This window comes from Cupressus sempervirens, chromosome 7, assembly GCF_028749045.1.
Source record: "Cupressus sempervirens isolate cs-2001-9-10 chromosome 7, ASM2874904v1, whole genome shotgun sequence".
In the NCBI taxonomy this organism is placed as follows: domain Eukaryota; kingdom Viridiplantae; phylum Streptophyta; class Pinopsida; order Cupressales; family Cupressaceae; genus Cupressus; species Cupressus sempervirens.
The window spans coordinates 108,327,602-108,352,482 of record NC_143124.1 but is presented as its reverse complement, the minus strand read 5'-3'; the positions used below and the strand labels follow the sequence as shown (position 1 = coordinate 108,352,482).

Genomic DNA, 24,881 nt, shown 5'->3' with positions numbered 1-24,881 from the left:
TGTCCTTCAGGTGGGAGTTTGTTGATATTGTGAAGGCCAACAGTCATCTTTGTTCCCTCCAATAATCGAGTCTCTTGGTTTCCAAAGACTCTTCATTTGTAATATTATTGGAGCCCATTTATATGCTGCTCCTGCTCATTTTGTAAACAACTTTTTCTTATTAATTCAATACTCTGCAGTCTGGACGTAGCCACTATTGTGGTGAACCAGGATAAATCCGGTGTTGTGTATTTCTTTTATTGCGACATTTAATTTTTTTGTTTAAATCCTTTCAACTTTCGGAGACAGTGTCTGAATAAAAACAACAGTCACAAAACAGAAATGAGAGCTGCACCTCCCAAGGCTCCGATCAAGATGATCACAGTCTTCGAAAGGCTTGCTGTAGCAACAGTCAAAGCCAAATGTTACCAACCATTTAACAGAATTAGCAATAAACTTTAAAGATTCTAGATTTCCATGGCCCGATGTCCTGTGTTGTTTCTGAATTTGTCTTTTTTCAATTTTTTCATGAAAAGTTCAAAAACTTATAGCGATTGAACAAACATGGAATAAAATCTGATATGAAAAAAATTAAAAGATTACAACGACTTACAGGAAGAAGAAGTGGAGAAGAAAGCAACAGTAGAGTACCACAAATAACAACCAGCTTCAAGAGCTCTTCCATTCTGCAGCGAAAAGCACCGTTGTATGATCTGTATATCAGCCTGGAGGCAAAGGCCGTAGCCACTCATATTAAGCATTCGCCTGCACATAGACAGTCCGTGAATAGCTGTCGGCAATCCGTTTGCACTAATTTCACCTTTGGAAAAACCTTCATTTTTCAGAGCCTTGGATTTCATGTTCCCAAGGAAATTCAGCACTGTTTCATTGAAAAGCTTAGGATTTGAAGATGCGCCGGAGATGCAGACGTTGGAGTAGCCGATATCCAAAACCTGATCAAAGAAACTCGAATTCTCATAATGCAAGAAACATCCATCATAAACCATACGCGCCCCGGTGTCGTCGGGACAGTAAATAAGAATCTGATTTTCTGCTGCTGCATAGCATGTGTTGCAGTCCTCCTCTGACAGATCATCTCTGCATTGTGCACGCCCATACACGGTATTTATACCAGTCCCGGCTGAAGCCGTTCCAAATCCTGCCGAAGAAACATTTTTGGAAAGCTGTGAGAAAACAGTGTTGAGATTTTCTTTGAAAACTGTGGCATTTGCATATTTGATCGAACTACAGCCATGACCGGCCTCTGTAGTTCGGGATCGGCTTCTAAACGTAGAACACAATTTGAGGTGGAAAAAATTAAGAGTGTATAGAACACAAGACATGAGTAGCTTGGTTTTGTTCTTGATCTTGGCATGATGAAAATGTGCAGCATAAATCTTTCGCAGCTTGCAGAGCAAGAACTTTTAAAAACATTCTAAAATTTGAAGCACTAATGTATATAACAATGTAAACATGAAGTCGGTTTTACCTAGTGTTGTGGCCCTTCTTGCTTATGAGCGCACGCCACTTTTTTGATTCCGGTCAACGAAACGGGGGTCTTGAATTTGGGTATTCCCAAGTCAAATGTTCATTCTGGTTCAGTGTAAGCAATTATGAGTTTGACGAAGTCTACAACATTTAAATTTTAAGTCGGAGCAGATCAAAATATTTATTGGTGTTGAAGAATCTCCATTCAAGATGGTCTTTGTATATTTGGTTCTTTCTAATTTTTTATTTTTTAAATTTATTTTGAGATAAGAGGTTAAGGTAGATTAATTATTATTATTACATGCATAAAAGATTCACAATTTGTCATTGTATTATAGATTCTTCCCTATTCTTTCTAAATATTATATAGATAATTTATTTCCTTGTTCATCATTTTGTAGTAGAAAATACTTCATATTGTATTTTATATTCTTTTATTACTTTGTAGATAATAATATTTTTTTTTTTGCTAAATATTTGAAATTACTTTCTATAATTTATTATTAGAATGTACATAGCAAATTATTTTGATAAGTATCAATATAAATTAGAAAAGTTTAATTTGAAGTATAAATATTCTTCTATTCAAAAGAAAATCTATTCATTTGCTTATTTATTTATAAAGACATCCACATAGTAAAATCAAATATTTCTTTATAATATACAAAAAATTCATGGTAGAAGAAAGAAAATAAATGAAACCATGTATAGCTAGTAAATATGGATGATTGTTTAACAAATACACTTTGATAAACATTTCAAGTCATAAATATAAGCATGTCTATTACCAAAATGAATGTTTGTAGTACATATAAAATCAAATTTAAAATGTATACAAAGCTTAGAAAGATGAGAAAAACATATGCCATTCTAATTAATGAAAGGAAAATCAATAGAGGATCCTAAACAATAATCAAAATAGTGATCGACATTAAACCCTATGTTCAAAATATTTTTTATTGACATATACACATTGATAAATACTTTCATCCGTAAATAAGAGCACAAGTGATACATTTTTGTAGTATCAAAATGTAATACCAATTTGTAGCTCCAAAAAGTATGTTTATGTTACATATAAAATTAAAGCCAAATTATATGTCCAATTGAGAAAGACAAATAAAACATGTACCTCTTTAAATTAGTCAAACGGAAATTAACAAAAGATCCTTAAAAATAAAAGACATCATAAAGGGAACACAAACACTAGCCAAAGTGTTCCACTACAAACTCATTGTACACAATATTTTAGATTAATGAATATGTTTATAGAAGTACAAAAGCATCTCATTTATCATTTTCCATACAAATATATGTTCGTATTGCAACCCATTTGCAAGATTCTTCAATTTAGCAAATCATATAGATATAGGGTAATTAGAATCCATACAGACATGGTGGTCATTGTAGGCACACTAAAAGTACCCCAATTTTTAAAACTCTTAAGTTGCCACCCATGATAAATTTTTGCTAATGTATTCCTTGATTCTAAGAAAGTTTCTATGACAAATTGAATTGTTCCTAAGTCTAGATATGCAGATGTGGAAGAAAAATGGTAAAAATCCAACAAAGTTTTAAAGAACTGAATAATTCATTTTTTGTTATGCTTTTTGAAGTCAAAGTTCATTTTTTCACCATGGAGAAGCACTTCTTGAATTTTTTGCAATGGAGTAGTTGGCTCAGGATTTTCCACCAAAGGAAAAAAGTGTAGTGGAAAACTCATTTTCTGCTACACATTTCGTAGTCATTTTTAGATTTTCCATTGGAGAAGCAAATGTTTCATTTTCCACCAAAGTGAAAAGCATAGCAAAAAACTCATTTTCCTCTATGCCTTTCATAGTCATTTTTAGATTTTCCATTTGAAGAGAGAAAAGGAAAATCTCAATTCACAATGAAGATACATGGGGTCTAGTATCAAGATTACTCCATAAAAGTAATTTATGAATCAATCTACATCAAGATTGTGCCCACTACATGGAAGTGGAAAATTGAAGATTGGGTGTGCTTTCTGCACTCAAAAATAGAATTTCCACCAAGCATCAAATCCACAATAGAAAGAAGGAAAAGAGCTCTTAATTGATTAAAAAAAGAATGATAATCTCATAATGATTTATCACTTGAAGATTTGGACATCAACATGACACTAAATATGAAGTTGAAAATTCATTTTCTGCTACACCTTTCATAGTTAGGTTGGAGTTTTCCACAAAGGGACAAGACAAAAGTCAATTTTCCACAAAGAATGAATTGGAGTGTTCTATAACCAGTGACCTGATAGCAAAGAAGTATTTCTTATTAATTATTTGCAAAGTGTAACTATTGCTAGAATGTGCAAATTTTACCTACAACAAAGAAGCAAAAAATTGAGAACTTGATACACTTTTTGATCTCCATTCGAGATTTTCCGCCACAGGCATTCTAGAGACTCATTCCCAAAATTAAGTAAAGAATCAACATGGTAAGCATGGAAGATAACATACTGGCAAATTGAAGACATCTGGGTTACATAGCATGTGAAAAAAGAGTGGCTGAAAACTTTGTTTTATCAATTCTTATTTTGAAACAGTCATATAGATCAACATGCAGTAGCTCATATCTTTTGACTCAGTGATTTTTTTTTTATTGTTCTAGTCAGAATGAAGATAAATAGGTTTGGAAAGACATATCCAAAGATGAGCTTGATCCAACAATGGAATAGAAAGATATGCCCCCCACAACAAGACCCAACTTTATAGGTAGAATTATTTTTTAGTTTGACCAACAATGGAACATTTTGATTTGAATTTAATATATTTTGATATCACTTGTCCAAAAATCATTCAAATATGTTAATGCATATCCTTATAAATCATAGTTTATAAGTATGTCAGTTTTCAAAAGGAAAAATATGGGAAATCAAAGACACAAGAGTTAGTTATAGAACTGAAAAGTCACAGAAAGAAACCAATTAGAATGTGAAGAGAAATTGTAGGAAGAAACCATCTTAGAACTAAAAGGTCACCATTTGATAATTGAATGGTTATGAAGAAGTCTATTTATTGTAAATCTTTGCTGATATGTAGGGTTCTTCTTTTTTGCAAGAGACAGACAGCTAGACTAGGGGAAAGGAACTTAGTTTAGTTTTCTACATTCTCATTATGCATGTTAAGAGTTTGAGTTTTTGTAATAGATTTAGCATTAGCTATGAGAAAATAAAATCTAAGAATTCTTATTCGTGATGTTCAAGGCAACAGGGGTTTTATTCTGAATCTGAGCATTTAGTTGTTTCTCTTTTGATTATAATCAATCAGAGTATTGTTAATTTCAGTTTTGGGTATCATATTGCATCTCATGTTGAATAATGAATGGGTTGTAGATTAGAGTATTTCCAAGCATTCCTATTACAGGAATTGGGATTATTTATCTTTCTCTTTCATTTCATTTTGCATTGCATTTGCATACATAGCATTCACATTGCATTACCAATGTCAGAGAGTCATAGGAAGTGTAAATTCTTGGGGTTGGCTAGGTGTAGAATTGAATTCTTTGCTTGAGTTAGTTTTTTCTAGGGTTGGCTTGGTTTTCCTCTTTCATTCTTAGGTTAAGAACATACCCAATTAGTTTAGGAATAAAACAAGATTCATTGAATATCATTGATAAGGGAGTTGTACCTTTTAATTCAAAGGAAATCTATCAACCTCGTGATACACTATCAAATTGTTGCTCATAGGTTCAACCATTTAATAGTTACACTAGAAAGAACAATCTGTTTACTAATAGATTTTTGGTGACTCTGCTAGGGAAGCAAGAAAGATGATTAATGTTGATGTTTTACATCCTCAGTTTTTATTATTATCTCCGCTTGAGATTGGTGACTCTATTTTGATTGTCACCATTTCTTGTTGAAGAGTCGAGTGCTTTCATTTTCAATTTTTTTTTATTATCTCTACTTGTAGGAGATTGGTGACTCTTTTATTAAAAGACCATGCCCATTAAAGTTGTGAAAGGAAGAAGGCCAAATCATTCTTTGATTGAACGTCATCAAATGCATGATCCAGTATTGTGTGATTTGTTTGATGCTTTTAGTGAAAACATTACTCACGGGAGAAAAATGAATTTGAGCGTTGAAGAAGATCATGCACCAATTTTTTTATGGAGAAGTTTTTGTTCCATATCTCACAAGATGAAAGAGTTGGAGGTAAAAAAGAAGTTATTGCAGCATTGTGAGGAAAGGGTGTTGCAGCTAAGCAATGAATTAAAGGTGGATGATGAAGTGGTTTCAAAAGTCCCACCTAATTTTGTTTCCTATAATTTTTTAGTCTTGAGTAAGAATGAAGTTCAACCAAGAAAGAAAATCAAAAGGAAACCCAAATTTGAAGAAATAAATGGTGAGAGTGATCCTAATTTACAATTCCTTTGGATTGCATTTAAACAAAGTATTATTGAAGTTGAAAGAAAAGCATTAAATCCCTCAAAAGATCATAAATCTGCTCTTCTATTAAAGTGTGTGATCCAAAGATACTTTAATGTTGAAGACTGAAGAAAAGGGAAGTATGTTTCAGCAAGTTTACTTGAAGAAAAAATAGCAAAAGAAAAACCAATATCCATCAATTGCTTGGTTCTTGGAGAACAAGAAATACCATAGTTTTTGGAAGAACAAATTTCCATGCAGAAAGGCATCCTTGACAACAAAAAGGAATTGTTAAGCACCATAGAAAATGAAAATTTGATAATGCTTTATTTTGCTCCTAATAACGAAATTTTTAGATTTGATGAAAATAGAGATAATCTTTCACATAAGGTGTCTTTTGAAAATCATTCTACAATTAATACACTTCTAGAATATGAAATGTTCAATTTTGTTGAAGATCATCGTAGAAATGATTTTCAATTTTCAAGAGTTTATAACAATCCTATATTAGAATAATTTTTCTTTGAAGACCATGCAAAGTTGAGTATTTTGGAAGAAATTTTTATTGATGGAAAGGTTGAAACATTTATTGAGAATTCTTTCACTAAGTCAAGAATTTTAGCTGAAGAAAAAGATTCAAGAACATATTTTGTACAGGGATCTTTAGTGGCTAACAAAATGTTGCAGCACCATGAAGATGATTCAAAGCTAGATTATATTGTTCTTTATCACAAAATGGAAGCTAATCAAACCTTGATGTTGGCAAAATGTAAGTCTTCTTCTACAAGTAATTTAAGTATTGAGATTTTAAATTTCGATGAATTTTTTTAAAAATTAATAGCCACGAAAAGTGATGAAGTTATTTTGGTTCAGTTTGACCCTATGTGCAATGAAGAATCATTCTGTTTCAATCTCAATTTGAAATCTAAAATTGCTATCGAAGATGACTATAGTGAATGTGACTATGATGCAACATATGTTTCATAATTATGTGGACATTCAAATTTTTGCAATATTAATTTATCTACTAGGATTTCTCTTAAGAGTGATCAAGTTGAAAGTTATGAGTGTGAATATGTTGCAACATCTTTTCCAAAAGTTTGTGATTATTTTTCTCTTCAGAAAAGAATGGTTGAATACATGAGAAGTAATGTCTAGATGAAATTCCAAAAAATTAGACGTTATGATAAGGCCTAGTTGTTTGGGAAAAATTTTTGGCTCACTAATTTCTAGCAATATATTAGTGTGGCATTTAGACATGAAGAGTTTTCTAGGAGGTCTTGGTTTTGGTTCAGCCTTGTAAAACACAACCCACTTTATTGGAGAGGCTCATACTTCTCTTTGCCAATTAATGGTAATGCTCCTATCAAGATTTTAGGTACTAATCAAATCTATATCTCTATTTTAAATGAAAGATTTTTAGATTTGATGAAAGAAAAAGGTGATGAAGTTATCTTAGTCAAGATTTAGCCTCACCTTGAAGAAGCAAATTGTTATGTTGAGAGCACCATGGATGCTAGAAATTCTTTTGATTATGGTAGTCTCAAGTGTTTGGATAATAAAGATGATATGATATTTTCCTTGGAGATGTCTAAGTTTTAGTTTGAGATTGGGAATGACTCTAAATCTTACATTCAAAAGGATTAAGAAGAATAAAAAATTTATCACAAAGCATGGTTTCTTGGAAAATATTTTTGGGTCACATATTTTCAGCATGCTTTTGGATTCACTTTCGACAATGATGAAGTCATGGAAAGAAAATGGTTTTGTTGCAGCTTTTTGGAGTGCAAGTTTCTTTTCTGGAAAGGATCCTACTTCTCCTTTCCGGTTAATGGTTATGTTTGATTTTCTCCCTACTCTCTTTCATTTTGGTGAGAGCTCCTAACCTATGTCTATAAATAAGCTTTTGTTTCCATAGTGTCGGTGTGCTTAGCTTAGTGTTTCCTGCTTTTTCAGTTTTTGTTTTGCCTTGCTCCCCTTCGCCCTCCTAGCAAGAAATTCTTTGATAGTCCTATTTGTGCTTAGAATCTATAGCCCAATGGATAGGAACTTGTCTTTTGCTATAGATACTGGATTTTTTATGCACTTTGCAGCACATAATCCCCATTTAGAGCCAGTTTTAGCCACACTAAAAGCACCCCAATTTTTAAAATTTTTAAGTTGCCACCCATGACAAATTTTCACTAATGTATTCCTTGATTCTAAGAAAGTTTCTATTAAGGATTGAATTGTTTCTAAGTCTAGATATGTAGATGTGGAAGCAAAATGGTAAAAATCCAACAAATTTTTAAAGAAGTGAATAATTCATTTTCTAGTACATGTTTTGAAATCAAAGTTCATTTCGCCACCATGGAGAAGCACTTCTTGAATTTTTTGCAATGGAGTAGTTGACTTGGGTTTTTCCACCTAAGGAAAAGAGCGTAGTGGAAAACTCATTTTCTGCTACGCATTTCATAGTCATTTTCAGATTTTCCATTGGAGAAGAAAATGTTTAATTTTCCACCAAAGGGAAAAGTGTAGAATAAAACTCATTTTCTGCTATGACTTTCGTAGTCATTTTTAGATTTTACATTTGAGGAGAGAAAAGGAAAATCTCAATCCACAATGAAGATACATGCGGTCTAGTATCAAGATCATTTCATAAAAGTAATTTATGAATCAATATACACCAGAATTGTGCCCACTACATGGAAGTGGAAGATTGAAGATCGGGTGCACTTTCTGCACTCAAAAATGGAATTTCAACCAAGCATCAAATCTACAATAGAGAGATGGAAAAGAGCTCTTAATTGATTAAACAAATAATCATAATCTCATAATGATTTATCACTTGAAGATTTGGACATCAACATGACTTCAATATGAAGTGGAAAATTCATTTTCTACTATGCCTTTCGTAGTCTGGTTGGAGTTTTCCACAAAGGGAGAAGACAAAAGTAAAATTTCCACAAAGAATGAATTGGAGTGTTCTATAACCAATGACCTGATAGCAAAGAAGAAGTATTTCTTGTTAATTATTTACAAAGTGTAACTATTGCTAGAATGTGCAAATTTCACCTACAACAAAGAAGTGGAAAATTGAGAACTTGATATGCTTTTCAATCTCCATTTGGGATTTTTTGCCACAAGCATTCTAGAGACGCACTCCCAAAATTAGGTAGACAATCAAGATGGTAAGAATGGAAGATAACATACTCACAAATTGAAGATATCTCGGTTACATAGCATGTGAAAGAAGAGTGGCTCGAAACTTTATTTTATTAATTTTGATTTTGTAACATTCATATAGACTAGCATTTAGTAGCTCATTTCTTTTGAATAAATGATTTTTTTTTTATTTCTCTAGTTATAATGAAGATAACTAAGTTTGGAAAAACATATGCAAAGATGAGCTCGATCCAATAGTGGAATAAAAAGATATGACTCTCACAATGAGACCCAACTTTATAGGCAAAATTATCTTTCAGTCTGACCAGCAAAGGAACATTTTGATTTGAATTTAATATATTTTGATATCATTTGTCCAAACATCATTCAAATATGTTAGTGTATATCCTTATAAATCATAGTTTATACGTATGTCAGTTTTCAAAAGGAAAAATATGGGAAATCAAAGAGACAAGAGTCAATTATAGAATTGAAAATTCACTAAAATAGACCAATTGGAATGTGAAGAGAATCTGTAGGAAGAAACAATTATAGAACTGAAAGGTCACCATTGGATAATTGAATGGCTATGAAGAAGTCTATTTATAGTAAATCTTTGTTAATATGTAGGGTTCTTCTTTTTGGTGAGAGACAAAGAGCTAGCTAGTAGGGGGAAGGAAATTCGTTTAGTTTTCTACATTCTCATTATGCATGTTAAGAATTTGAGTTTTTGTAATAGATTTAGCATAAGCTATGAGAAAATAAAATCTAAGAATTCTTATTTTTGATGTTTAAGAAAACAAGTGTTTTATTCCAAATCAGAGCATTTAGTTATTTCTCTTTTGATTATAATCAATTAGAGTATTGTTATTTTCAGTTTTGGGCATCATCTTGCATCTCCTGTTGAATAATGAATGAGTTGTAGCTCACAGTATTTGCAAACATTCCTATTACAACAATTGGGATTATTTAGCTTTCTCTTTCATTTCGTTTTGCATTGCATTTGCATACATAGCATTCACATTGCATTACCAATGTCAAGGAGTCATAGGAAGTGTAAATTCTTGGGATTGGCTAGGTGTAGAACTAAATTCTCTGCTTGAGTTAGTTCTATCTAGGGCTGGCTTGCTTTTCCTCTTTTGTTCTCAGGTTAAGAATATACCCAATTAGTTTAGGAATGAAACAAGATTCATTGAATATCATTGATAAGGGAACTATACTTTTTAATTCAGAGGAAATCTATCAACCTTATGATAGATTATCCAACTATTGGTATCAAATTGTTTCTCATAGGTTTGGGCATTTAAGAGTTACATTGAAAAGAACAATTTGTTTACCAATAGATTTTCGGTGATTTTTCTTAGGAAGTGGAAAAGATGATTAGTGTTGAAGTTTTAATTCCTCAATTTTTATTATTATCTCTACTTGAGATTGGTGACTCTATTTTGATTCTCATCATTTCTAGTTGGAGAGTCCAGTGCTTTCATTTTCAAATTTTTTTTATTATCTCTACTTGTAGGAGATTGGTGACTCTATTATTAAAAGACCATGCCCATTAAAGTTGTGAAAGGAAGAAGGCCAAATCCTTCTTTGATTGAACTTCATGAAACACTTGATCCAGTATTACATGATTTGTTTGATGCATTTAGAGAAAGCATTACTCTAGAGAGAAAAATGAATTTGAGCATTGAAGAAGATCATGCACCAATTTATTTATGGAGAAGTGTTTGTTCCAAATATCACAAGATGATAGATTGGAGGTAAAAAAGAAGTTATTGTAGCATTGTGAGGGAAGGGTGTTGCAACTAAGCAATGAATTAAAGGTGGATGATGAAGTGGTTTTAGAAGTCCTATTTGATTTTGTTTCCTATAATTTTTAAGTCTTGAGTGAGCAAAGAGTTCAACCAAGAAGGAAACCCACGTTTGAAGAAATAAATGTTGAGAGTGATCCTAACTTACAATTCCTTTGGACTAAATTTAATCAAAGTATTACTAAAGCTAAAAGAAAAGGATTAAGTACCCCAGAAGATCATAAATCCACTCTACTATTAAAGTGTGTGATCCAAAGATACTATAATGTTGAAGACCGAAGAAAAGGGATGTATGTTTCAACAAGTTTACCTAAAGAAAAATTAGTAAAAGAAGAACCAATATCAGTCAATTTCCTAGTTCTTAGAGAACAAGAAATACCATAGTTTCCAGAAGAACAAATTTCCATGGAGAAAGGCATTGTTGACAATGGCAAGGAATTGGTAAGCACCATGGAAAATGAAAATTAGACCATGCTTTATTTTGCTCCTAATAATGAAAGTTTCAGATTTGATGAAAAGAGAGATGATCTTTTGTATGAGGTGTCTTTGAAAATCATTCTATGATTAATGCACTTCCTAGATATGAAAAGTTAAATTTTGTTGAAGATTATGGTAGAAATGATTTTCAAATTTCAAAAGTTTGTAATGATCCTATATTAGAACCATTTTGTTCTGAAGACCATGCAAAGTTGAGTATTCTAGATGAAATTTGTATTGATGGAAAGGCTAAAACATTTAATGATAATTTTTTCACTAAGTCTAGAATTTCAGTTGAAGAAAAAGATGCAAGAACCGATTTTGTATAGGGATCTTTAGTGGCTAACAAAATTTTGCAGTACCATGAAGAAGATTCAAAGCTGGATTATATTCTTCTTTATCGTGAAATGGAAGCTATTCAAATCTTGATGTTGGCCAAATGTAAGTCTTCTTCTACAACTGATTCAAGTATTGAGATTTTAAATTTGGATGAAAATTTTTCAGAATTGATAGCCACAAAAAGTGATGAAGTTATTTCGGTTTAGTTTGACCCTATGTACAATGAAGAATCATTCTATTTAAATCTTGGTTTGAAATCTAAAATTGCTATCAAAGATGACTATAGTGAATGTGACTATGATGCAACATATGTTTCACAATTATGTGGACATTTAGGTTTTTGCAATCTCAATTTATCCACTAGTACATTTAACCCTAAATTTCAACCTTAAATTTTGACCACAAATATAAATTGCTTGGTTGGTCATCATTATAAAGGAAACTTTTGGATTTTTTTAATAGCATGCCTGTGTTGGTCACAATTCTGACCAATGTTTTCTATTTTGTGTTGGTCTCAGTTGCGATCAACACGACAACATAAAGATATATTAAAAAAAGTACCAAACGTTAGTTAAGCTACATTTCACTTTTGAGCATTTCAGAAAATGCGGTCAGTTGAGCATTTCACTTGAGGATTTCTCTCTCTCTCTCTCTCTCTCTCTCTCTCTCTCTCTCATAGGAATTTCTAGTGGGTATAACCAAGTTATAGTCACACTACCATTGAATGAGATGTAGTTAGGTTAACAATAAGAGAATGTTTATATATTTTCAAGTTTTGAGGTTACACATTTAGGTTACAATTTTTAAGGGTTTAATTTATATTTCTTGTCAAGGTGATAGTTGAGGATGAGGTTTAACCATGTTTATGAGTTTAATTTTTGTTCCCTAGGTTTTAACATACTATTGAATTTGATTTGTCTTTCTATTTTAATCCACATCTTTTTATGAAGATGTTATTAATTAAACTGATAAGCCACATTTTAGATTTCTAGTGCAGCATTTTGGAGCATTTCGAATTTCTAGTGCACCCCTAAACTCAAACTATCAGGAGTATTTCGAGCATACATTGTAGGATTTCAAGCATACATTGTAGCACTCCCACTATTAAAGGTATTCAATCATTGGGGAAGCCCTAATTTGATACTTGCTAATGTATAAATAAAATTTGGAACTAAACATACCAAAATTATCTTTGTTTAAGAAAAATTTAAACCCTCATTTGAAGATTTCATAAAGAGTTGAAAAATAGGTGAATAGGTGAGTTGAAAAATAGAAAAACTTTTTCTATTTTGGAAGGATGGGAATGGGTAGTTTGCTAAGCAAAAAAATTTGAAAAATAATTTGACTGTTTACATTGTTCTTTTCATTTTTGATTAGGGGAAGACATCTCTGATGATACCTTCTTGTTTAAACAATCATTGATTGGGGGAAGGCATAGTTTGAGAAAGCCCTAGTTATGAGGGCCTAAATAAGAGGGTTTTTAAGTTGAGGTACCATGCTAATAGTGTGATATGTAAAATAGGGGGCAAAAATCATAGCTCCAAAGGTGAGGTACCATACTAATAGTGCGATATGTAAAATGGTGTGTGCATTCTTCTTTACCTTTTTTCAAAAATGGTCATGAGACTTCAAAGTCTCGGACGACAAAAAGCTTAGGGTTCTCGTATGGGTCGAGTTCCCAGGTTTACACCTACCGTTTTGGCCTTTCATTAAGTCCATTGCCAAAGCCCTTGGCAAAGTTGTCAACAAGGAGCCTAAGAAATTCTTCAATGCCTGCCTACAATGATGCATTTGCGTAGAGGTGGATCTTTCCAAGGATCTCAAGGATTTTGTGGAAATTTAGATTGAGACTAAAACCTTCTCTCAAAAGGTTCTTTACTTGAACCTTCCTAACACCTGTTATAGGTGTCAGTCCACAGAACATAAGATCAAGGATTGCCCTCTAGCTATGCCTAGGGTCAAGCCCATGCCTAAAGAGGTGCCTGTCAAATAGGTTGAAGGGACAAAAGAAGAATGGGTTACTATTGGGCATAAGGGCAAGGCTCCCTCAAATCCCTTGCCCCCCAAGAAGTCCTATGTTGTGGTCACTATGGTTCCTCCTATCCATACAAGAGCATCAATTCTAGCTAGCGTAGGGACGCAAATGGCAGACAAAGGAACTATTTTTGGAGTTTTGCAAGTTTCAAACCCTACTAGCTCACAAGGGATTAAGGCAGCTGCTAGGGCTTCTGCCTTAGCTTGGGTACAAACTCCTCTTGCTGCTTCTTCCATAGCACCACCAATGATGTGGCATTCTCGTAGTCCTCCTGGATGTGCAGAGATACCAGAGGTAAAATGTCAGGTTGTAAGTCTAGAGGGTTTTCCATCTGACTTCAACCATGTTTCTACCTTCTTGCAAAATAGCTACTCCTCTCTTGAGGACGAAGATGATATGGAAGAGTTCTCATGAACTTCCTATCATGGAATGGTCGAGGTCTCATAGACCTCCCTAGAAAGTACTATGTTTGGGATGTCCTTCATAGACTTGGTAATTTAGATTTTCTCTATCTACAAGAAGTTAAAATTTTTGGTTTCATGCTTTCTTCAAAATGCTGCATAATTTTGCAAGATGGCGTGATTTTTTCTTCCCAGCACGAAGCTGGCCAAGGTGGTGTAGTTACTCTCCTGTCACCTCACCTTCATTCTACTGTTATTTCACATAGTTTTGACCCCACACATAGAATTATTTGGATTTTTCCTTCTATTAACAATCATTCTTTTGGAGTCATTAATGTTTATGCTTCCAATGATGCTATGGAAAGATCCTAGATGTGGGCCTGGCCAGCTACTTGGGTTATGTGTGTGGACTTTAATATGGTTGAAGTGGCCTCTGACAAAGATAACATTCTACTTTTTCATTGGACAATTTGGGAAAGACAAGCCTAGTATTACATGCACAATAAATTGGACCTTTTTGATCCCAATAGCAATCGCCGCCAGGATAGTGGGGTTTGGCACACTTGGTCCAACTTTCGAGCTAGCTTTGACCGCATATTAAAATGCCTAGATCGTGCTATGGTCACTGCGCTATTTGTTTTCTCTTTTTCTAAGGATTGATATTTTCCTGTCATTCCCCTACCAAATGTGATGTTATCTAACCACCACCCCATTTATTTTGTCATTTCTTGGCAAACAGCTATCCCAAAGGTGGCCAAGTCTCAGTTCTTTCTCAACACGTCTGTGCTGATGCATGCTTCTACCATTTTGCACATAGTACATGTTTGGAACTTGGAGCCATGTCTGCATTCTCAAAAGGGATGGATTCAATGGTGGAATGATGTCATTACTAGAACTACTTGGTTCTTATGCATTTTTTGGCAACAATTGGCTACATTTCATAAATGGTCATATGAAGCTAGCACGCTTGCCGTCAAAAAAGCCTTTGATGCCCTCACCCTCAATCCCTTTAATGTGGACTTGCAAATTTAGCTTTCCAAGCTTCACCATGACAACCAAATTGTTGATAATTATGTTGCGTGAGGAGCCCGAATCAAAGCTTGTCTCCACTAGTTGGAGGTTGGTGACAAAGCCTCGAAGGAGTTTTTTAAGGCTCTTTGTGCCCGTCATACCAATGTTGGGATTAAAAAAATCAAACAAGGAAATGTTGTTCTATCTAGTCTCCCCGCCATCCTACAAGCATTTTTTCATCATTATGAGAACGTGTTTGTTTCGCAGGGAAATTCTGTTGCTCAAGAGGAAGCTCTCAAAAAGTGTATTTCTATTACTTCAAATTATCTAGCAGCCAAGTAATGTGCTTTCTGTGAGAAATTTCTTTCCCTCCAAGACCTTAAAGAGGTGGTCTACTCCATGGTGGATGACAAGTCCCCTGGGTGTGATGGGTTTCCTTGTGAATTCTACAAACACCTTTGGGAGCATATAGGTCCCGATCTGCACAAAGTTTATCTTGAAGCCTATCACTCTAAAAGATTAGGAGCCATTATAAACAAAGGAAATATCAAATTCATACCTAAAGCTAGTGATCCAGGGGACATGTAATTGGAGACCCATCACCCTTCTGAATGTGTTGTATAAGATCATTGCCAAGGCACTCTCTCTCAAAATTAGGCATATGTTGCCCTTAATTGTGCGACCAAAGCAAATTGGATTCATCAAGTCAAGATATATTCTTGACAACATCATTTCTATCTGGGAGGGAATGGAATGGGCTCACAAACTATCCAATCAAAAGGCCATCTTTTTAGAGATAGATTTTGCTAAAGCCTATGATTGCATTGAATGACCCTTCATCTTGGCTATGCTCTAGGCTTTGGGTTTTGGCCCCAACTTCCTCCAATCCATGGATATGCTCTTTGGGGATACTAATGCTTGCATTACCATCAACAATTCACAATCTAAGGCTTTTGGACATTTTCATTCCATTAGACAAGGTTGTCTGCTAGCTCTTGTGCTTTGTATCCTTGTTGCAGAAAGTTTTGGATATTTACTTGCACATTCTATGTCCTCAAGACTAGTTCATGGCATTTTCTTGCCTGAATCATCCTCCCAATTAGTCAATGGACACTTTGCTGATGATTCTTTTCTCACTCTTTTAGAGGATGAAGAAAACATCAATAATGCTTTAAGTTTCGTGGATACCTTTTGTCAAGCATCTGGTTCTGCCATTCAATGGCATAAAATGCTTTGCTTCCACTAGTCCTTTTTGCTAGCTCCACCTTGGCTCAGCTAGTTTGAGTGGAAATTGGTTGCTCATGGAGAAATCTTCCGCTTTCTTGGCATTCCTTTTGCAATCCAGGTGTCAGTTGTGGAACTTTGGAATGCTGTGCTGGCTAAGATTAGCAAAAAGCTCAACTACTAGATCACAAAGCTGCTCTCCCTCACAAGAAAATTCTAGATTTTCTCAAAGATTCTTGTGGCCACTCATGTGTATCACTCCTCCTGCTGGGCTCCATCCAAAGCTTCTTATATGAAGTTGGAAAGATTGCTCAAAGATTTTCTCTAGACCTTTGGTTCTGATCACCATGGCTTTCATAGAATGGCGTGCAATTTTTGTTGTCTCCCAAAAGAGACCAGTGGTCTTGGCTTGCTTTCCACTTGGAGACAAGGCCTTGCTCTTTGTACAAAATGGATTATTAGGTCTGTCTCAAGAGATGAAGCTTGGAATATTCTAGTTTGGCATTGCATTTCTTTCAGCTTCCCTATCAATAGGCTTTCTTGGAAGGGGATTGGCTTCCAAACCCTTCTCATTATGCATGAGCCCGTTTTAGGGCTCCTTCATCATCAAGAGCATCTGGAAAGCCTGAGAGGCTGTTAAGCCTTGGCTTCGATGGGCTAGAGATGAATTTATGCAATGGCCTCTCCTTGAATTAGCATAACATATGGTGGTCTCCCTTGTTTTCTATTTAGGGTACTCCCCTTGCCAAGACTCAAGGGGCTAGTGCTCTGCATTTTTTCAAACATGGCATCAGAACTCCTAAGGACCTCTTTTCACAGGTCACCATGAGTTTCATGACCTAGGAAGATATGCAAGTACAATAACACCTTGTCCATTCAAATCGGTCGACTTTTGATCTTTTGCTTTCTTCCATCCCTATTCACTTAGTTCATAAAGTGGGGATTCATTCTATTCACCCTTGGTGGCTTGATTGGAGGTGGTTTCTTGCCATTCATTTTTCTAATTACAAGCCAAGTTTGGGTTACAGATGGCTTTTGCCTCATCTTCCCATGGTGGATATGCTAAACCACAGATGGCATTTGCAATCTTTTCTTTCTCAATGGAGAAAACACTTTGACACCATATGGAATGCTCTAACTAAACCCAAGATTGCACATTTTGCTTGGTGCCTAGCCTTCCAAGGTCTTCACCTGGGGCCTCGGCTCAAACATATTGGGTTCCTAACCCTAGATGCCCCTTTTGTAGACAACCAGAGTCTTTCTTGCATAAATTTTGGTTCTACAAGCATGCTCAAAATTATTGGCACTGGATTCATGATTTTTTCAAGCCATTCAGACCTGAGTCTTTCTCTTGGCATATGATTCTAGTGGGTGACTCTCCCAGAATTCGTCAAAAGTTCACCCAGATTTGGCACACCTTCAGGCTGGAGATCCTATTTTCTCTATGGAAAGATAGGAATGTTGTTCTTTTCACACACATTTTTTTGGATGTTAACATTGCTATGTATACTAAGGCATGCATTTGTAATAATGTGATTATGCAGATTCAAGTGCAAGCTAATAAAATTGCACTCGAAGTTGCTCACCTGGAGGAGCTGCTCAATCACTGGGGCAATGCTCTTTGTACTATCGCCAAAGTTCCTACTGATGCCTTAGCGGAGACCTCAACACCCTACGGTTGCCGTCCTCAGCACCACTCCTCCAGCTACCACTTACACACCCCATGCTCCCAGGCTTCTCACCGCTACTCTCCTAGCGATGGTGATGGCAGATGGAGGCATCGCTTAGCTTTCCCACCTCGTGGTGGTATTGGTTGGTCCCTGGCTCCTCCTCCTGGTTCTCATTGTGCGCACTTTGGGAAGTGGCCTTGCCTGGACTTGGCGATTTATCCTCCATGGCCAGAGGTTAAAGATGTGGAGGCTGCCACTGTTGTTGCTGTTGTTGATGATGGCAAGACTGTTCCCAGCCTGCGCCTCAATCCTAAAGATGATTGGGGTTTTCAAGACAAAGATGATCCACCACCCTCGGCTGGCACTACTTTGGCAGCTTGAGGTTACCTTATAAGATTTTTTTTGATGAATAGTTTATGATTTTGGTTGTGGCCGTATTTTTAGTCCGACTTTGGCCGTGTGAACTCTTTCATAAGGTGATCTTGTATCCTTAGACCCCTTTATTGTGAATTGTAAACTGAGTATATTTTATTAATAGAAAAGATCTCTATACATAAAAAAAGGGTTGTACTACTACATTGAATTTTGTGCAATAGGTTGTCTATATTCTATAGGTCAAAATCTATAACATAACAAATCAATGTCTAAATTGACAAATTGTCTACTAAACACTACGTACATTCTAAACAATATTTAGAGGGTTGCATTGTTTGGGGTTATAGTATATCAATACGTTAGCAATTAATATCTGTTTTGAAAGATTTGAAAGATTGTTAGATGCTGTGAAAATATAAGTGTGATTTATTCCAAAACAATCAATTTCTAAATAAATCACATTATTCTCTTTTTCAAAAACACTATTTTGATGATTAATAAGCATGTTCTTTGAGGCTTACCCATTGTAACAGGAGTTCCATATTTGTTGGAAGTTTATAATCAAAGTACTTTCGACCACTCACGATTTCGAGAACAAGCCTGCCGTAGCTGTACACATCTGCCTTTCCTGTCAAGTGGCCACGAACAGCATACTCTGGCGCCGTATATCCTCTGTCATAGAAATTTTTTAGGCAATTATGCGAATATTTATGTTTTCGGTTTCAATAGAGAGAATGGAACACGTAAAGAGCATTAACATATCTTACATAGTACCACCGACTCTTGTAGTGAGATGTGTCTGGTCCTCTGGAAAGAGCTTTGCCAGTCCAAAATCTGCAATTTTTGCCTGAAAATCGTTATCCAGCAGTATATTTGCAGCTTTGATATCCCGGTGCAGAATTCCAAAGGGGTATTCTTCGTTTAAATATGCAAGTCCGTGCGCCATCCCCAAAATAATCTCAAATCGCGTTTTCCAGCTCAGTAAATTCTCCGTATTACCTCAAGGGTTTTTTTAGAGATAAATAACCATTTAGCCCCAAAATTTGGTATGCTCTGTTTCTCAGAAAAGGACCAAGACAAACCGAAGAGATGTCTGTCAAGGCTCATGTTTGGCATGAATTCGTAAACAAGTAGCTTCTCCAGTCCTCATGTGCAACACCCGAGGAGATGAACGAGATTACGGTGACGAAAAGTGCTGACTAGCTTCACTTCTGTAACAAATTCATCTGATGCCATTGTAGACTGCTGTACGAAAAACTTTTTCACTGCAACCTCTCAGCCATCGTAGAATATTCCCTACCACCACAAAATTCCAGATCTGATTAGCAAACGGCACTCAAAATATGCTTTAGATATAAAAAGCTTGTAATCCGAATACCTTATAAACTTGGCCAAAACCTCCCTCGCCAATCTTCATGCTTGAATCGTAGCTGAAGAGGTGATACTTTGAGTCTTCCTCGGCAATGAGTTATACTTCTGCTAAGATCAATTGCAGACATTAAACACTCAAAAGCACTAGTTTAATCCTAGTTACTTTCAATAATTACAATGCGAATCTTACTATAAAGCTTCTTCAATTTCATCAATTTGCGAAAAATCAAGATTCTTCGAGTCATTTCCAAATTCACAATACGAATCTTACTCTAAAATTTCACGACTCATCAAATTTTGAGGAAACAGCATTTCTGTCGATTATTGTGGATACAAATTTCTTGAATTTCATCCATTTGTGAAAAATAATATTCTTTGAATCATTTTAAAATATGAACCCTACTGCAAAGCTTCTTGAGTTTTCTTAATTAGTGAGAAAATACTATTTTCTCAAATGATTCTAAAATACGAATCCCACTACTAAGCTTTTATGAATTTGTGAGGAATTTTCAGAAAAATAACATTGATAAAATATGCGGCCTACTGTAAAACTTTTTTATATTCATCAATTTGTGAAAACTAAAATTCTTCTATTCGTTTTAAGAATCTCGAATTTCTTAGAAAACGTAACTCTTTGAATCATTTTACCATACGATTCCTAATATAAAGCTTCCTGAATTAGAATCATTTAAATCGTCTTGCAATACGAATCATATTGCAAGGCTTGTTCAATTCCATTAATTTGGGAAAGAACAATATTCCTTTACCTGTTGCTTCATGCTTCCTGCCGCCGGAGCAGACTTTAGTACACAACTTTCGGAGATAGTGTCTGAATACAAACAATAGCCACAAAACAGAAATGAGAGCCACACCTCCCAAAGTTCCGATCAAGATGATCTCAGTCTTCGAAGGGCTTACTGTAGCAACAATCAAAGCCAAATGTTACCAAACATTTAACAGAATTAGCAGTAAACTTTAAAGATTTTAGATTTCCACGGCCTGATGTCCTGTGCTGTTTCTGAATTAGTCTTTTTTTATTTTTTCATGAAATGTTCAAAAACTTATAGCGATTGAACAACATGGAATAAAATCTAATTTGAAAAAAAATTAAAAGATCATAATGACTTACAGGAAGAAGTGGAGAAGAAAGCAACGGTACAGTACCGCAAATAACAACCGGCTTCAAGAGCTCTTCCATCCTGCAGCGAAAAGCACCGTTGTATGATCTGTATAGCAGCCTAGAGGGAAAGGTCACAGCCGCTCGTATTAAGCATTCGCCTACACATAGCCAGTCCGTAAATGGCCGTCGGCAATCCGTTTGCACTAATTTCACCTTTGGGAAAACCCTCATTTTTTAAAGCCTTGGATTTCATGTCCCCAAGGAAATTCAGCACCGTTTCATTGAAAAGCTTAGGATTTGAAGACGCGCCGGAGATGCGGACGTTGGAGTAGCCGACATCCAAAACCTGATCAAGGAAACTCAAGTTCTCATAACGCAAGAAACATCCAGCATAAACCATACGCGCCCCCGTGTCGTCAGGAAACTAAATAAGAATCTGATTTTGTGCTGCTGCATAGCATGTGTTGCAGTCCTCCTTTGACAGATCATTTCTGCATTGTGCAAGCCCATACATGGTATTTATACCAGTCCCGGCTGAAGCCGTTCCAAATCCTGCTGAAGAAACGTTTTTGGAAAGCTGTGAGAAAATAGTGTTGCGATTTTCTCTGAAAACTGTGGCATTTGCAGATTTGAGAAAGTAGTTCGGGGATCAGCTTCTAAACGCAGAACACAATTTGAGATGGCGAAAATTAATAGTGTATAGAACACAAGCCATGCGTAGCTTGGTTTTGTTCTTGATCTTGGCATGATGAAATGTGCAGCATAAATCAACACTAATGTATATAACAATGAAAAGAAGAAGTCGGTTTTACCTAGCGTTGTGGCCCTTCTTGCTTATGGGCGCACGCCACTTTTTTTATTCCGTTCAACGAAACAGGGGGTCTTGAATTTGGGTATTTCTAGGTCAAATGTTCATTCTGGTTAAATGTAAGCAATTATGAGTTTGACGAAGTCTAGAACATTTAAATTTTTAAAGTCTGAGCAGAGTGAAATATTTATTGGTGTTGCAGAATATCCATTCAAGATGGTCTTTGTGTATTTGACTCTTTCTAATTTTTTATTTTTAAATTTATTTTAGGATAAGAGTCTAAAGTGAGATTAATCATTATTATATGTATACAAGATTTACAATTTGTCATTATGTTATAGATTCTTGTCTAATTTTTTCTAAATATTGTATAGATAATTTATTTCCTTGTTCATATAGAAAATATTTCATATTGTATTTTATTTTCTTTTATTACTTTGTAGATAATAATAATAATTTTTTTTGTTAAATATTTGAAGTTACTTTCTATAATTTCTTATTAGAATGTAGATAGCAAATGATAAGTATCAATACTCGAGACTTCTTACTTCTAAAGTTTTAGCCAAACATCAAAACACCAAAGGCCAGTGTTGATGATGGACCTTAGTTTCATTAGGCTTGTATTCATGGGCATGTTTTTAGCTTTAGATGTTTTGGACACTTTATCAGTGGAGGATAACCCCCACACATGGGGTCATAGGCACAAACCTAGCGGTCCTTCAGCTGGGCAACACCATGATAGGGTGAGGGTGTGTTGGAACTCGAAACTTCTTACTTCTAAAGTTTTAGCCAAACACCAAAACACCAATTTAATTTTTAGTATAAATATTCTTCTATTCAAAAGACATCCACATAGTAAAATCAATTTTTTTTTTTTATAATATACAATTTAAACTCTTGGTAGAAGAAAGAACATATACAAAACTATGTATAGCTAGTCTATATGGATGATTGTTTAACAAATACACTTTGATAAACATTTCAAGTCATAAGTATAAGCATGCTTAATTGACACATTGGAACCATTGACTAATAGTGGTTAGGAGTTGGCCCAACCACTTTTAGCGAATAGCTTGGGGCCACTATTATGCATTTGTATCAGACTATTGGTTAAGAGTGAGTGGGCCCACTCTTAACCACTATTAGTCAAAGGTTTGAGTGTGCTAATTAAGCTGCTCAGTATATTATCAAAATGAAAGTTTGTAGTACATATAAAATCAAATCTAAAATGTATATAAAGCTTAGAAAGATGAGAATATCATATACCACTTCTAATTAGTGAAAGCAAAGTCAATAGAGGATTATTAAAAAAAAATCAAAATAGTGATCCACATTATTCCCTATATACAAAATATTTTTGATTGACATATACATATTGAGAAATACTTCCATTGATAAATAAGAGCACAAGTGATACATTTTTGTAGTATCAAAATCTATTACCAGTTTATAGCACCAAAAATGTATGTTTACGTTACATATAGAATTAAAGCTACATTATATGTCCAATTGAGAAAGATAGATAAAACATGTACCTCAACAAAGGATCCCAAAAAAAGAAAAAGACATCATAAAGGGAACACAAACACTAGCCATAGTGATCCACACCAAACTCGCTATACAAAATATTTTAGATTATCAACAAATATGTCTATAGAAGTACAAAAGCATCTCGTTTACCATTTACCATACAAACATATTTTCATATTGCAACCCACTTACAAGATTCTTTAATTTAGCAAATCATATAGAGATAGGCTAATTAGAATCCATATAGACATGGTGGTCATGACGAATAGAGAAACCTACATGTTGTGAGAAGCATATTCCTATTTACACTAATTCCCCTAATCCAAATAGATATCCAACCAAAGAGAGCTAATACAAAAATAAGTGGTTAGTATCAGTAAAATTAGCGATTTCTCCACACTCAAAAAATAGAAACTATAAATTTATTTATCTCACAAAATTGTCAATACAATCCATCATCAAAAGGTATAACCATGAATTACAACATAGCTTAGCTAGAATCAATATATTTTGAAATATAATGAGATCATGAAAATAAGTATGTAATGCAATAAAGATAAATAACATCGAAGCAATGAAGAATGCAATATTCATAATTTGCCAAAGTACCAAAGGGTACTATGATAATATCAATCTACAAATTAGACCCTTTAGCCCAATAAAGAGATGTAGGCATATTGACAAATCTAGTTATGCAACCTTTTTATGGTTCGAAAAATTAAATACAAAAGTATTTATATTCAACAACAAACATTTTTATTGTTCTTTTAAATCACACATTATGATCTATTATTAGATTGTAGATAATAAGAGAAGAAACCACTTTTCATCAACATTTTGGCCCCAATCTATCATTCTCAACATTTTTCTATAAGAATATCCACACAACAAATGAAATCTATTTAGTTTGTAGATAATAAGAGAAGAAACCACTTTTCATCAACATTTTGGGCCCCACTCTATCATTCTTAATATTTTTTGTTAGAATACACACACAACAAATGAAATCTATTAAGTTACAAAAATTAGAGTCTTCATCTTCTTGATGTTTTTGTTACTAGTTGAGTTATAAAAATAAATCATAGCTAGTGCAATTCAAATGTTTATAGAAACAAATGGTATATTCTTACCATCTACAATACAATTGAATATGATATAAAATACAAGTTCCACATAATGGCGTGATAGTTAATTGTATTTGTTTTGAGTTTATGGAATATAAGTTGCTATTTTGTTATATATTTTTAATAAATTTAATTTAGTTAAATGTAAAGTTACAAAATTATCATAGAAAGTAAGACAAATAATTAATAAATTCTTTAGAAATTTGAACTTTATGTTTTTAAATTTGTTTATAAGAGGTTGAACTTTATGTTTTGTGAATTTAAAAAATGTTGTTAAATGATAATATACTCTAACAATGGTATTATAATGTTTAATAAGTATATTGAATAGGCATGAAAGGTCAATTAGAAAAAAAAAATTAATTAATTAAAAGTAAAAAATATAGCTTATTCCATCTCGCAAAAAGAGGGGTAAAAATTTATTAAGACAAAAAGGAATACAACAAGGAGCTCGATCCTGAGCAACAAGATCATCAAATTCTTGCACCATCTCAAAGGACAGTTGCCCCCTATCCCTAATATTCCAACCCAGATCATGACTAGAAGCCCATTTGGCTAAACAGTCAGCAGTTCTATTCCAT

At 34.3% G+C, this 24,881-nt stretch overlaps 2 pseudogenes; both read right to left on the bottom strand.

Annotated features, from left to right (window-relative positions):
- LOC149545720 (cysteine-rich receptor-like protein kinase 2) overlaps window positions 1-21,585 on the bottom strand; it is a 43,242-nt pseudogene extending 21,657 nt beyond the window's left edge.
- On the bottom strand, window positions 249-1,354 carry LOC149545721 (antimicrobial ginkbilobin-2-like protein; annotated as a pseudogene).
- Window positions 21,586-24,881: the final 3,296 nt, after the last annotated feature.